We start from the raw sequence: 14,674 nt of genomic DNA on the forward strand, positions 1-14,674 counted from the left end.
AAAGAATACACCTCACCTTGCTTAGGATAATAGTGTGCTTAACAGATATATTTTTAATACTCTGACTTGACACCTTCTGGTTTACAAACGAGTGGACTCTGGATAAATGAAGTTTAACATAGTCAGTGAAAGTGCTCATATTATCTAAATGCCTGACTTATAAGAAGTTACATAGAATTAAAATACTATTAGTGGTAATATGTAAGAGATGCTATAGCTACTCATTGATGAAATATTAAAGATTTTTAAAGTCCTCATGTTTATAAAAAAGTAAATTCAGTTTTGAAGAGATTTTGATCAAATGATAACAATTTTGAAACTGTAATTAGAGCTCTCAGGTAGAAGACTGGGGTAAATGTATCACATTCAGACATGATTTTCAGGATAACTAAAATGAGCACTGAACACAGAACCCTGCCAGGCACATCACCCACAGACCCATCCCTGGTAGCATTTTATACCAAAGCAACCAACACAAATCACCCTAGCCAGACATGTCAGCATCTTTGTTTCTCAGAAATGAATTTTATTTCAGTCTAACAAAAGCACCTTTTACATTATAAATGGACTTCAAAAGGAAAATATGAAAGTTTATTGAACTTTATTCACGCACATTCATCCAACAAATATTTATTGAAGCTCTTAGACCCTATTGTGGCAGGGGACAGGGGGACACAAAACTACATGAGACAATGCCTATATGCCAGGAGCTCACAATATTGAAGGGCAGGGATACATGTGTGCTAGCCCCCCTCCCCTCTCCAACCTCCCTCCTCACTTAGATCAATGCCCCAGGTCACTCAGTCTTCCCTAGGGCTCTGTGGGACAGGCACAGGATGGACAAAGTGTACTTTGGTGGGAAGGGTGAAGGGATTACTATGCGAGCTCCTTCTTTTCTCCTTTGTCCCATTTGGGGTTGGACGGTTCATCTCTATGGAAGGTACCTTTACCTGCAAGGGACTAAGAGTACCTTTGCCTGCTCAGGCCATGGAAGACAACGATGTCTTCAGGAAAGCAGGTAAAACCCTCCATAACCTGTGGCCCCAATCCCATCTCTCCAGCCTTAAATCCTACTCCATTTCCATCATATCCACTCACTCCTTTCTGAATGCACTGCAGTTTGCTTTCATTCAAGCTATGTCCTACTGATCCATTCCTACTTGTCTAAGTCTCATTCATCTTTTCAAGGGTCATCTTCAATGCTTCTTCTTCCATCAAATGTTTCTTGATCTTTGTCCCTGACCTCACCCACTCTAATACACATTTTCCCTCCTGTGAGTCCTCATAACTGAGTTTATGTCAACCCCAAGGAATTTATTATGCTTCAACTTATATTAAACAATTTAGGGACTTCTTATTCACTCATTCTCATGAGACTGCAAAATGCTTGAGAGCAAGTCTGTGTTTAATTTGCTTTTCCCTCACGGGACAAATCAGAGACAAGGTTGGCCTGCATTTTAAAATTTATTTATTTAACTAACATTTATTAAGCATAAACTATGTGCCAGACATTGGGCTAGAGATTCGATGGTGAGTATAAATCATTTCTCCACCACCAAGGAATTTATACTATAGTGACCAAATAGTCAATGATTAACAAATACCTGATAAGTTAATCAAAAGAGCACCCCTTATACCCATAAACATCTGTCTTTCTTAACCCCATTCTTTCTCTTCCTCCATATGCTCTTTTAAATTCATTTCCCTAAACAGTAACTAAAGGCTTCCTACCTAAGGAAAGACTGAAAATGAAGACAAAGATTTAAGAAAAGAGATATGTTATACTCTGAGCATTTCAACTGGTGGTTAAGGAGAATGCTTATATCTTATGGTTGACATTTATGAGCCCTTACAGGCAAGGAAGGTATCCTCCCCAGTGCCTTGTAAAATGGCAAGACTTTGTCTGAACAAATGGTACCATCTTTATAATGAAAATAATAGTAATAATAAATGAGTAGCCTTTGTTGGAGATTTTCCCATCAATAAAATATACTGAGAAGTTGAAAATTATGAAACTTCTAATGTCTGACAACGACCAAATAGGTGTTAAAGACAGAGAGGTGAAAGGTAAGAGAAAGGAAGATGTCTTCAAAGACGAATAAACATCCTTCCTACTCCTTCTTAGCATGGTTCTTCTTCTAAGACCAGCCCCCAATTAAGTGGCAATGCTCATTAGGGTTGTATGCCAGTTTTTATGAGTTATTTTATACCATCCTATGGCTGCAACTATCAACCCAAGACTCCTAAATCTGCATCTTCACACCTCACTCTTTCTGAGCTCCAGATTCATATATCCAACTGATGCTGGCATTTCTACCTGGAAGTCCATGGCCCCAGCAAGCACCAAAACTGAAATGTATTTTCATTCCTCTTTCTCTCACTCTGCTTCTCCTCAACTGGTCTCTGTATTAGCAAGATCCTTTGCTGGGACTGCTCTCTGAAGTTGCCACCTCACCTTCAGCACTAGGAAACATCCTACAATTCTCCCAGTCTCAGCTATAGCAGAGCTTTTTTTAGGAAGGACACCCTGAGCCAGAGAGCAGAGTTAGGTGGTCCTTCCCTCTATTGGTGGGCTACCATGTCCCTATTTCTGTTAGAGCTCATATTACACTGTTTTGTAACTTTGTGTTGACTGACTAGATCATGATCCTTTAGAGCAGTGGTTCTCAGTCCTGGTCACACACTGGAATCACCTGGGAAATTTTAAAACTACTAATGCCTGGAACCCACCCCACCCCCAACTCTACCCCCGAATGTAATTTAATTCGTATGTGGTACAGCCTAGCTACTGGAAGTTTAAAAAATCTCTCCAGATGATTTTTATGCACAGTTAAAATTGAGAACTTCTGGACTTGAGAAGAGTAATTGCATCTTGATTATCTTTGTGTGTTACGCATGTCAGGTATTGAATGAATAAACAATTACAACACCTATCCAGACACCTAAGTGAGAAGCCATAGAGCCCCAAACCCCATTCATCACCAATACCTGTCAACTGTACTTCTGAGAAGTCTCGTTTATCTACCCTCCCATTTATACATAGAATAATTACTTTATTTTTGGCACTCATTTTTCTGCCAGATTATTACATTTTCCTCCTCATTGTCTTCTTGTCTTAGAGTTCCCCCCAAGTTTCCCTCCAAACTATCACTAGAATTATTTTGCTAAAAGTCTAACCACGTCCCCTTCCTGATTAAAATGGATTTATGTTGCCTACACAATACAGTCTAAACTTTGCCAGATGAGATACTTAATTTTCCTCCTTCTCTGCCTGGCTACTTCTATTTCTGCTTCATGACTCATCTCAAACATCAACTCTTCTACCAGGCTAACTCTTCCCCCACTCCACTTCTTCCAGGAAAATTTATCATGTCCCCTCTTTGCCTCCACAGCACTTGGTATATGTCCCTCTTACAGCCTTTTCTGTTGTATGTTGACATTATTTGCTTAAATATCTATGCCTCACACATGAACTCTTTGAGAGCAGAAACTTGCCCTGTTATCTTTGCATCCTGATTGCATAGCAATCCGGTACTTTGGTAAATATATATTGGATGAGAGGATAGATTAATGAGAGGAAAAAAGAGAAAGACAAATAATGGTGTTTCCATTTAGAGGAAGGAATAGCCCAAAAGGGTGAGGAGAGAGAAGGGAAACTCCTGGAGGAAAGCTAGATGCCTACTCTACAGGAATCTGTCCTCAGACACAGAAGCCCTAAGCAGTGGTGTCAGAGGCTGGAACACCTGGGTCAGGCTTAAGTGGTTGTTTGTCCCTACAGCCTTTGACCACAGCCTCCTTGTCGACCCAGTGCCCCTTACGCAAAATGACCCCAACCTGAGTGTATCTACCATTAGACATGACTCTGAACCGTTTGATATTCCTGGGGAAAGCTTTTGGCCTTCCTTTTCCAATATGATGTCTACGTATTTAAAATTAATTTGTCACTCTAAAGAAACAAGAATTTACAACTTGGATTCTTTTTTTCTCACTTCAAAATTGGCCATATATCCTATGATTTGCTGTATTAATGTTGCACTGTAGGAATGCTCTCTTACCAGAGAACAACAAGAGATGACTATTCTTTAAGCCCTGAAATAGTCACGATCAGTCTGAATGCTTGCAGATGCATGTTTTATTAGTGGGGAATGAAAGGTGTAATAATCTTTTTCTCTAGACCAAGGAAGGGTGGACCAACTTGCCTATAGCATTGGCAACTGGTCTACACAACATGCCTCTTTTCATTGTTACACTTCCTGCCCAGGTTAGTCAGGAGGCTAATTATGAAACCAGTGTCTGTGATGATTACACGTTAGGTGTGAACTATACAGTCAGTGATAATTACAGTTATTGAAGTGACCATTTGTGTTTGATTGACAGAACACATGCATCTCTGTGGACAGCATAGTATTTCTTACCCCCTATCATTAGATGCTCTACATAAGAATGTACTACATTTCTGAGGAAACATAAGAAAGTATTCATGAGAAAAGTTCTGTGTTTCTGAGGATAAGAGGGGATCCTTTCATAAGGACCCTCCTGAGGCAGGTGATTTAGAGATGAGAGTGGTGAAGCCATCCTCACATGGTGAACAAGAATTCAGGACAGAAATATAGTTATAATTATGTATTATTCAGGCTTCACTTTGACCTACTACCCTGTAACTAAAATTCACTAGATGTTGACAATTTACATCACCATTGTTCCTATAGATGGGACTTCTGACATTAGAATCATAAGGCTTTTGTTTAAGAATTGCTTAACGTATTTTTCAGATCCCAAATTCCAGTGAAACAGCTGACACCAACCAGTTTGAAGATCCCCACAGAAGAACAGAATCAGCATGAGAATACAGTTTCATTTCCCTGTCCCATGGCTTCACCCTGTACACTTTGACTTAACCATCTCCACACTTAGGCCCACTCCAAAACCTTCAAAAACCCTATCCCTAAACTCCTTGGGAAGATGAATTTGAGGTTTCCTTCTATTTCCTCCTTCGGCAGCTCTATGATTAAACCTCTTTATCTTCTGCAACCGGCTATCTCAGTGTATTGACTTGACAGGTATATCAGGCAACAGACCTATTGTGGTTACAGTGGTGGGCAGTGGAGAAGTTTGGAAAACCAAAAGTGACCATGTGTTTAAACCCCAGCAGTCCCTAAATTCACCCAGACCTGCTCTAACTCTGCTCAAGCCTTAGACAGAGAGAAAAACACATTCTATACTTGCAGTACTGCTTTAAGAAACTCGTTGTTGTCCTCTGAACATGACTAAAAAGTATTAGGAGTCCATTTATTTAGCATTATCAAGAATTAATTATTGAATACAACAGAATTATTGCCTTTACATCATCAAATATTCATTAGATACTATTCAGACCTATAGTTACACACACAAACATACACACACAGAGTGCTTTGTTCAACCTCACAAATGGTTATTTCCCAATAGTCTTCAAAGTAATAAGAAAAATTAGCATTGTCACTGACAGGTAGGGTTACTGTCTCTGGGGCTGGCTCCACAATGAATGCCAATACAAAGAGGAAAAACGTCCCAGTGAAATATGGAGTTCTCTGTGCAGGTGTTTTCTGGTGGGACAACTTGAGTATTCTGTTTAAACTGTTAACCAGTTGACAGTTTCCAATTCCAACCTTCTCCATCATTTCTGAAGAACAACCTTAAATGTCACTAAGTGGTTCTAACATGACTTTGTTGTTTTCTAATTTTAATCTAAAACTAAAAAGTAAGCATTAGCACAGGTCTTGCATAGATTATGATTCTGTAATAGTGCTGCATAAGCCAGAATTAACCCCAAACTACTTTAGAAGTTTGCACACTGCTCTGCACTACAAGTCAGCATTACTTGGCTAAATGTTCTGATATTCACAAGGAAGAAAAAAATCTTGTTCATTGGTGGTTAGCAGTTCTTATTAAAATTTACCACTGATTCATGAAGAAAGGGCTTAGTAGATCAAAAAGGACAATATTCTTCATATATTATACAACTACTAAACTTGCACCTACTAGTCAGTAACTTAAAACAATATTCTTGCCAAAAGGTGTGTGAAAAGTAGGAAATTATACATGATAAGACAAAACTTAAGCTGTAAAAATGGAACACCTTGTTAAAATTAAGGGGGAAGCCTACAGGCCAAAGTTCAAGCCTTCCCCCCAATCCAGGCAGGGCCCAGATCACCATAAGCAGCATCACTGACTTTATTTTTCTCCAAAATTTTCAAGCGTTATCCCACAAATGAATGTCTCATTCTCACTTTTCACTCTATGGTCCACTTTGGGCCACAGAGACAAGGAATGACTATTGCACACCCAGACACGTGCATTTACAGGCACCCATTAACCAAAGTCACAGCTAAGGATTCAAAGATCTAGAACTCCATGATCTGGGGGACATATTTGAAGGTACTTCATATATTCTTGGCAATTGCTTATACTCAAGACTTTCAGTAGGCATTCTGAGAATGCAAAATAGAAGTCTGACCCCTAAAACCTAGGGCCCTCTCTGGTGATGGTGCAAATCCACTTAATATTAGAACCAGGAAGATAAACCATTAATAAAACAAGTCCATCCAGCATAAAAAGAAACAGCCTCACCATCCAGTTAATTTCATGTCAAATCATATGTGAAATATTATTTTAAGAAGACATTTTGAAAGCAAATGCAATTCTAAATTTGCTAGAATTCTAGGATGCCAAACTTATCTGCCAAAAATAATATCTTCATCAATGTAGCCTTGTGTCTTAGAAAGCTTTCTAAACCTTACTAATAAATGCAGATTCCCCATGTTGACAGCAGTAGTAAGTAGATTCTTACATTTGCTAAAAGCAGATTATTAGCTACTCCTCTTTTTTCTATTTTGTAAATTTCCAGTTGGTGTAAAATATTTTACAACAACTGTTCCAGTTGTTCTGACATTGTTAATTACTTTTTAGGCTAGATTTTTCTAACACAGACTGAAGAAAAAATGGGAAACTTTTTATTAAATGCAACTTCTCATTCACTCCTCTGACATCCATATCCAAGCCTGATTTTATTTCCAAAATGTCACAGACTTTTTCAGCTCATCTCATTCCTTATAGAAATGCCCACTCCATAAAAGGAAAAGTAAGACAGCAGCAAAATTCCAAAAGATAATTTGGGCATAGTGGTTTCTGAACAGAAGCCAATGTGATGAACACCAACTGGACTTTTCCAACACTCCCTCCTTCTGGAAGTCTATTTATTCTGCACTGACTGGAAACCATTCAGCAGTGTTGGATCTGTGACCTTCTCCTACACCTCTCCAATGCAGGAGGACATTAAAATACAAGCTGCAAATCCATCGAGAGAGAAACTGCTGCCCCAGACTTGACGCCTCTTTCATATTCAAAGATTGACTTCAATTGACTGGGGGTCCACATAAATAATATATTTCTAAACCAAAAGAGCTTCCCTGAGCAATTATTCTCATCAGAAAGGTTTCTATGAGGTGCCAAGAGAATTATTTTAAGAAATGTTTTCAGAAGTTTCTTGACCTCAGAATTTTTTCAAGGTGTCAACTTGGGCTGATCCCCAATAACAACAATCCATAGCTTAAGTCAGATTTCAGGTTTCAAAGTATGTGGCATTTTTAAGAAGTCTCCTCCCTGCTTTCCTTCAAATATAGGCCAAAAGTAAACACAAGTTCAAGCCCATTGTTGTGTTTTTCAACCACAAATTTTCTCTCTCCTTCCTCCACCATCACCTCAAAATTCAATCATCAGAAGGTAGAAATGAATAAGAATGGTCCAACATTAGGGGACACCACTCAAAGGTTTCCTTGCCTCAGCTTTGCAAGTATTTCAGATCCTTGATTGTTCTTAAAATTTAGAGTTTGATCTGGCAGTACTCTCTGAGTAAATCCAAAAAAGAAAATGCCACTCTTCTAAAATGATGAAAAATAATCTCTTCAAAAATAGGAAGGGTCAATCTTAGAGATCCACGGGAAACTCTGTGTTTTTCTCTAGCCAGTTGAGGACCCACTTGATTCCAGATGTAAAACCAAGGCAGAACTGAAAATAATGGGAATAAGTGGTTATACTCTGCAGGATGAACCAATTCTGGCATAATATAAACTTCCTGAGAAAACACGAGTATACGTGTCACTTTGCTAGAAATAGGTTAGGCTTACAGGGTAGGAAAATAGCCGGAGGTGGCAAAAATGCAATACCTTCATCTCTGCTTATGAAATTCAGTGCCATCTTTAAATAGTTATTTTTTTCTGACTCCTAATCAATAAATAAGATCCAAAATATTCTTTGAAATTTACAATGAAATGAGGAATAAATGATTCCTAAATCACCATTATCTCATTTTATTTATTAAATCAGTATTAAAAATAATCCATTATATATAAAACATTAAGCTATATACATAATATCTCTACCAATTTAAATTCTTTCTGAGAGCATACAAGGGTTCCCTTTCCTCTACATTCACTCCAACTCATTTTCCTTATGCTTTCTTTTAGTAGTTTTATGGTTTCAGGTCTTATGTGTAAGTCTTTAATCCATTTTGAATTAATTTTGTGTATGGTGTAAGACAAGGGTCCAACTTTATTATTTTGAATGTGGATATCCAATTTTCCCAACACCATTTATTGAAGAAACTTTCTCTCCCCGTGTATATTCTTGGCACTCTTGTCAAAGATTAGTTGATTATGTATGTGTGGGTTTATTTCTGGGTTCTCTATTCTGTTCTATTGGTCTATGTGTCTGTTTTTATGCCAGTGCCATATTGTTTTGATTATTATAGCTTTGAAATACAGTTTAAAATCAGGGAGTGTGATACCTCTTATTTTGTTTATAGCTTTGAAATACAGTTTAAAATCAGGGAGTGTGATACCTCTTATTTTGTTATCTCTTAAAATCTCTCTATTTACTTGGAATCTTTTGTGGTTTCATGCGGATTTTAGGGGATTTTAGGGGTTTTGTTATTACTTAGAAAAGTTTTTTTTAATACTTTAAGTTCTGGGATACATGTGCAAAATGTCAGGTTTGTTACATAGGTATACATGTGCCATGTTGCAACCATCAACCCAACATCTATATTAGGTATGTCTCCTAATACTATCCCTCCCCTTGCCCGCCACCCCTTGACAGGCCCCGAATGTGATGTTCCCCTTCTTGTGCCCATATGTTCTCATTGTTCAACTCCCATTTATTAGTGAGAACATGTGGTGTTTGGTTTTCTGTTCCTGGGTTAGTTTGCTGAGAATGATGGTTTCCAGCTTCATCCATGTCCCTGCAAAGGACATGAACTCATCCTTTTCATGGCTGCATGGTATTCCAAGGTGTATATGTGCCACATTTTCTTTATCCAATCTATTATTGACAGACATTTGGGTTGGTTTAAAGTCTTTGTTATTGTGAATAGTGCCACAATAAACATACGTGTTCATGTGTCTTTATAGTAGCGTGATTTATAATCCTTTGGGTATATACCCAGTATGGGATTGCTGGGTCAAAGGGTATTTCTAGTTCTAGATCCTTGAGGAATCACCACACTGTCTTCCACAATGGTTAAACTAATTTACACTCTCACCAACAGTGTAAAAGTATTCCTATTTCTCCACATCCTCTCCAGCATCTGTTGTTTCCTGACATTTTAATGACTGCCATTCTAACTGGCGTGAGACGGTATCACATTGTGGTTTGGTTTGCATTTCTCTAATGACCAGTGTTGATGAGCATTTTTTCATACGTTTGTTGGCTGCATAAATATCTTATTTTCAGAAGTATCTGTTCATATCCTTTGCTCCCTTTTTGATAGGGTTGTTTGTTTTTTTCTTGTAAATTTGTTTAAGTTCCCTGTAGATGCTGGATATTAGCCGTTTGTCAGATGAGTAGATTGCAAAAATTTTCTCCCATTCTGTAGGCTGCCTGTCCACTCTGATGATCATTTCTATTGCCGTGCAGAAGTTCTTTAGTTTAATTAGATCCCATTTGTCAATTTTGGCTTTTGTTGCCATTGCTTTTGGTGTTTTTGTCATGAAGTCTTTGCACATGCCTATGTCCTGAATGGCATTGCCTAGGTTTTTTTCTAGGGTTTTATGGTTTTGGGTCTTACATTTATGTTTTTAATCCATCTTGAATTAATTTTTGTATAAGGTGTAAGTAAGGGGTTCAGTTTCCATTTTCTCCATATGGCTAGCCAGTTTTCCCAACACCATTTATTAAATAGGGGATCCTTTCCCAATTGCTTGTTTTTGACAGGCTTGTCAAAGATCAGATGGTTGTAGACGTGTGGTGCTATATGTGAGGCCTCTGTTCTGTCCTATTGATCTATATATCTGTTTTGGTACCAGTACCATGCTGTTTTGGTTACTGTAGCCTTGCAGTACGGTTTGAATTCAGCTAGTGTGATGCATCCAACTTTATTCTTTTTGCTTAAGATAGTCTTGCTTACATGGGCTCTTTTTTTGCTCCATATGAAATTTAAGGTAATTTTTTCTGGTTCTGTGAAGAAAGTCAATGGCAGCTTAATGGGAATAGCATTGAATCTATAAATTACTTTGGGCAATATGGCCATTTTTGTGATATTGATTCTTCCTATCCATGAGCATGAAATGTTTTTCCATTTGTTTGTGTCCTCTCTTATTTCCTTGTGCAGTGGTTTGTAGCTGTCCTTGAAGAGGTCCTTCACGTCTCTTGAAAGTTGTACTTGTCAGTATTTTATTCTCTTTGTAAGAATTGTGAATGGGAGTTCACTCATGATTTGGCTCTCTGCTTGTCTATTATTGGTGCATAGGAATGCTTGTGATTTTTGCACATTGATTTTGTATCCTGAGACCTTGCTGAAGTTGCTTAAGGTGTTTTGGTGCTGAGACAATGGGGTTTTCTACATATACAATCATGTCATCTGCAAACAGAAACAATTTGACGTCCTCTCTTCCTATATTAATACTCTGTATTTCTTTCTCTTGCCTGATTGCCCTGGCCAGAACTTCCCATACTATGTTGAATAAAAGTGGTGAGAGAGGGCATCCTTGTCTTGTGCCAGTTTTCAAAGGGAATGCTTCCAGCTATTGCCCATTCAGTATGATATTGGCTGTGGGTTTTTCATAAATAGCTCTTATTATTTTGAGATACATTCCGTCCATCAATACCTAGTTTATTGACTATTTTTAGCATGAAGGGGTGTTGAATTTTATCAAAAGGCCTTTTCTGCATCTATTGAGATAATCATGTGGTTCTGTTTATAGTCTGGATTACATTTATTTATTTGTATATGTTGAAACCGCCTTACATCCCAAGGATGAAGCTGACTTGATCATGGTGGGTACGCTTTTTAATGTGCTGCTGGATTTGGTTTGCCAGTGTTTTATTGAGGATTTTCACATTGATGTTCATCAGGGATATTGGCCTGAAATTTTTTTTGGTTGTGTCTCTGCCAGGTTTTGGTATCAGGATGATGCTGGTATCATAAAATGAGTTAGGGAGGAGTCCCTTTTTTAACATTGTTTGGAGTAGTTTCAGAAGGAATGGTATCAGCTCCTCTTTGTACCTCTGGTAGAATGAGGCTGTGAATCCGTCTGGTCCTGGGCTTTTTTTTTTTTTTTTTTTGGTTGGTAGGCTATTAATTAGTGCCTCAACTTCAGAACTTGTTATTGGTCTATTCAGGGATTCAATTTCTTCCTGTTTAGTCTTGGGAGGGTGTATGTGTCCAGAAATTTATCCATTTCTTCTAGATTTTCTAGCTTATTTGCATATAGGTGTTTATAGTATTCTCTCATGATAGTTGGTATTTCTGTGGGATCAGAGGTGATACCCCTTTATCATTTTTTATTCTGTCTATTTGATTCTTCACTCTTTTTTTCTTTATTAGTCTGGTTAGCAACCTATTTATTTTGTTAATCTTTTCAAAAAACCAGCTCCTGGATTCATTAATTTTTTGAAGGATTTTCTTGTCTTTATTTCCCTCGGTTCTGCTCTGGTCTTAGTTATTTCTTATCATCTTGCTAACTTTTGAATTTGTTTGCTCTTGCTTCTCTAGTTCTTTTAATTGTGATGTTAGGGTATCAATTTTAGATCTTTCCCACTTTCTCGTGTGGGCATTTAGTGCTGCAAATTTCCCTCTAAACACTGCTTTAGCTGTGTCCCAGAGATTCTGGTACATTGTCTCTTTGTTCTCGTTGGTTTCAAAAATCTTGTTTATTTCTACCTTAATTTCCTTATTTACCCAGTAGCCATTCAGGAGCAGGTTGTTCAGTTTCCATGTTGTTGTGCGGTTTTGAGTGAATTTCTTAATCCTGGGTTCTAATTTGATAGCACTGTGATCTGACAGACTGTTTGTTATGATTTCTGTTCTTTTGCATTTGCTGAGGTGTGTTTTACTATTAACTATGTGGTCAATTTTAGAATAAGTTGTATGTGGTTCTAAGAAGAAGTTTCTAAGAAGAAGCTTCTCTAAGTGACAGAAAGCTTCTCTAAGTGACAGAAAAAAATTTAAGTTTAATTCTTTATAATTAAAAAGACAATCACATCAGCTTTGCTGACAGCTACATCAGAAAAGTTGACAAAAAGAGTAAATAGATTGCTGAAATATAATTACACTTTAGTATAGTTACTATCAATTCTTAATTATTAAAATGTTAGCTTTAGATATTTATTAAGATGTGATATTTTATTTACATCCTAATTTTACAAAGTTATATTATAAAATTTCTGTTACTACTTATTCTCCTTGTTTTGTGCTTAAAGACAAAAAGCCAACTTTGGCTGTTTTTATTAGTAACCTTCACTGAGCATGATTTACATCCTCAATTATTTAGGTAGCCATCAAAGGCATCAGTGTTCAGCAACAATATTCTTTATACACAGGAAAAGTTATCCTTGAGTAAGAAATGCGCTCATAGATAGCAGATCTGAACATGTATCATGAAAGTTTGCATGCCTAGAGCCTATAATATCTGAACCAACCAGACCCCTGGCCACAATGGTGCCCACATCTTCCTAAACAAAGTAGAAATCACCCCCTATATGGCATGCTTCTAGATATGTGTCAAGAAACACTTTAAAGTGATGACAAGAATTTGCACTAGATGATTCTTTATTAAGAATGTCATTAGGAGAAACAGTTTTGAACTTTAAATAGTAACAGACCTTCAAATTTTCCTTTGGAATTGAATTATATAGCAGCTTTATACCTTTAACATTAAGGATTTTTAATATCCAAAACCTAACCAATTTGTAGCTGGAGTGCAAGTCAGCCTGACCATACAAAATAGATATTTCCAGAAAAGACTCCAAAAAGTAATTGCTTTACTACAATAAAATGCAGTTAGGTACTTTTTATAACCACAAATATTAATGTAACCTCAACTCTTTTAAGGCTCTTACCACAAGTGTATACTAATTGCATTTCACTGTCTCATATATGTAGCATAATATCTTTTAGGAAGAAAGATTACTGTTTCCAACCTTACAGAAGCAGTTCTTGGAGAATATATTAGCAAAGCACATTATGTCATAAAAGATTTGTATTCAAAATATGCAATGAACTCATAACACTCAACAAAAAGATACTAAACAACCCAATTAATAAGGACAGAAGATCTGAAAACCTCCCCAAAGAAAACCCAAACCCTTTATGGGTTGTACATAAGCATATGAAAAGATGTTCAATATTACATGTTATTAAGGAATTGCAAATTAAAGTAACAATGGGCTATCACTACATCACCATTAGAATGGCTAAAATACAAACACAATACTGGCAATACCAAATGCCGGTGAGGGTGCAGAACAATAGAAATTCTCATTCACTTATTGCTGGTGGACATGCAAAATGGTGCAGCCACTTTGGAAGACAGTTCAAAAGTTTCTTACAAAGCTAAGCATGCTCTTACCGTAAGATATGGCAATAGTTCCTCTAAGTATTTACTTGATTGAGCTGAAAACACGTCCTCACAAAACTAAATGTAGTTTCACCATAGGATCTAGCCATTATACTCATTGGTATTTACCCAAATGAGTTGAAGAAGTTATGTCCACACATACACACAAAAAAACTGCATATGAATGTTTTAGCAGTTTTATTCATAATTGCCAAAATTTGGAAGCAACACAGATGTCCTTCAATAGGTCAACAGATAAACAAACCGTGGTATGTTCTTACAGTGGAATATTAATCAATGATAAAAAGAAATGAGCTATCAAGCCATACAAAGGCATAGAAGAAACTTAAATGCAAATTGCTAAGTAAAAGAGGTCAGTCTGAAAAGGCTACATACTGTCTGATTTCAACTACATAGCATTCTAGAAAAGGCAAAACTACAGAGAAAGTAAAAAAGGTCAGCTGTTGCCAAGAGTTTGGAAGAAGTGGAGATGAATAAGTGAGCACAGGGGATTTGTAGGGCAGTGAAACTATTCTGTACGATACTTTAATGATGGGTACATGAGATTACATGTTTGAGAAAATTCATAAAACAATGCAAAACAAAGAATTATAATTTAATGTAAACTATGGACTTTAAGTAATAGTAATTGATATGGTTTGGCTCTGTGTCCTCACCCAAATCTCATGTTGAATTGTAATCCCTAGTGTTGGAGGAGGGGTCTGGTTGGAGGTCACTGAATTATGGAGGCAGACTTCCCCTTTTTTTTTTTTTTTTTTTTATTATACTTTAAGTTCTAGGGT

The 14,674-nt window shown here is 37.1% G+C and overlaps 1 pseudogene; it reads left to right on the forward strand.

The window, feature by feature from the left end:
- The first annotated feature begins 786 nt into the window (after window positions 1-786).
- Window positions 787-14,674, forward strand: part of LOC105519953 — a 143,275-nt pseudogene continuing 129,387 nt past the window's right edge.

Source organism: Colobus angolensis, unplaced genomic scaffold (genome assembly GCF_000951035.1).
Source record: "Colobus angolensis palliatus isolate OR3802 unplaced genomic scaffold, Cang.pa_1.0 Scaffold362, whole genome shotgun sequence".
In the NCBI taxonomy this organism is placed as follows: domain Eukaryota; kingdom Metazoa; phylum Chordata; class Mammalia; order Primates; family Cercopithecidae; genus Colobus; species Colobus angolensis.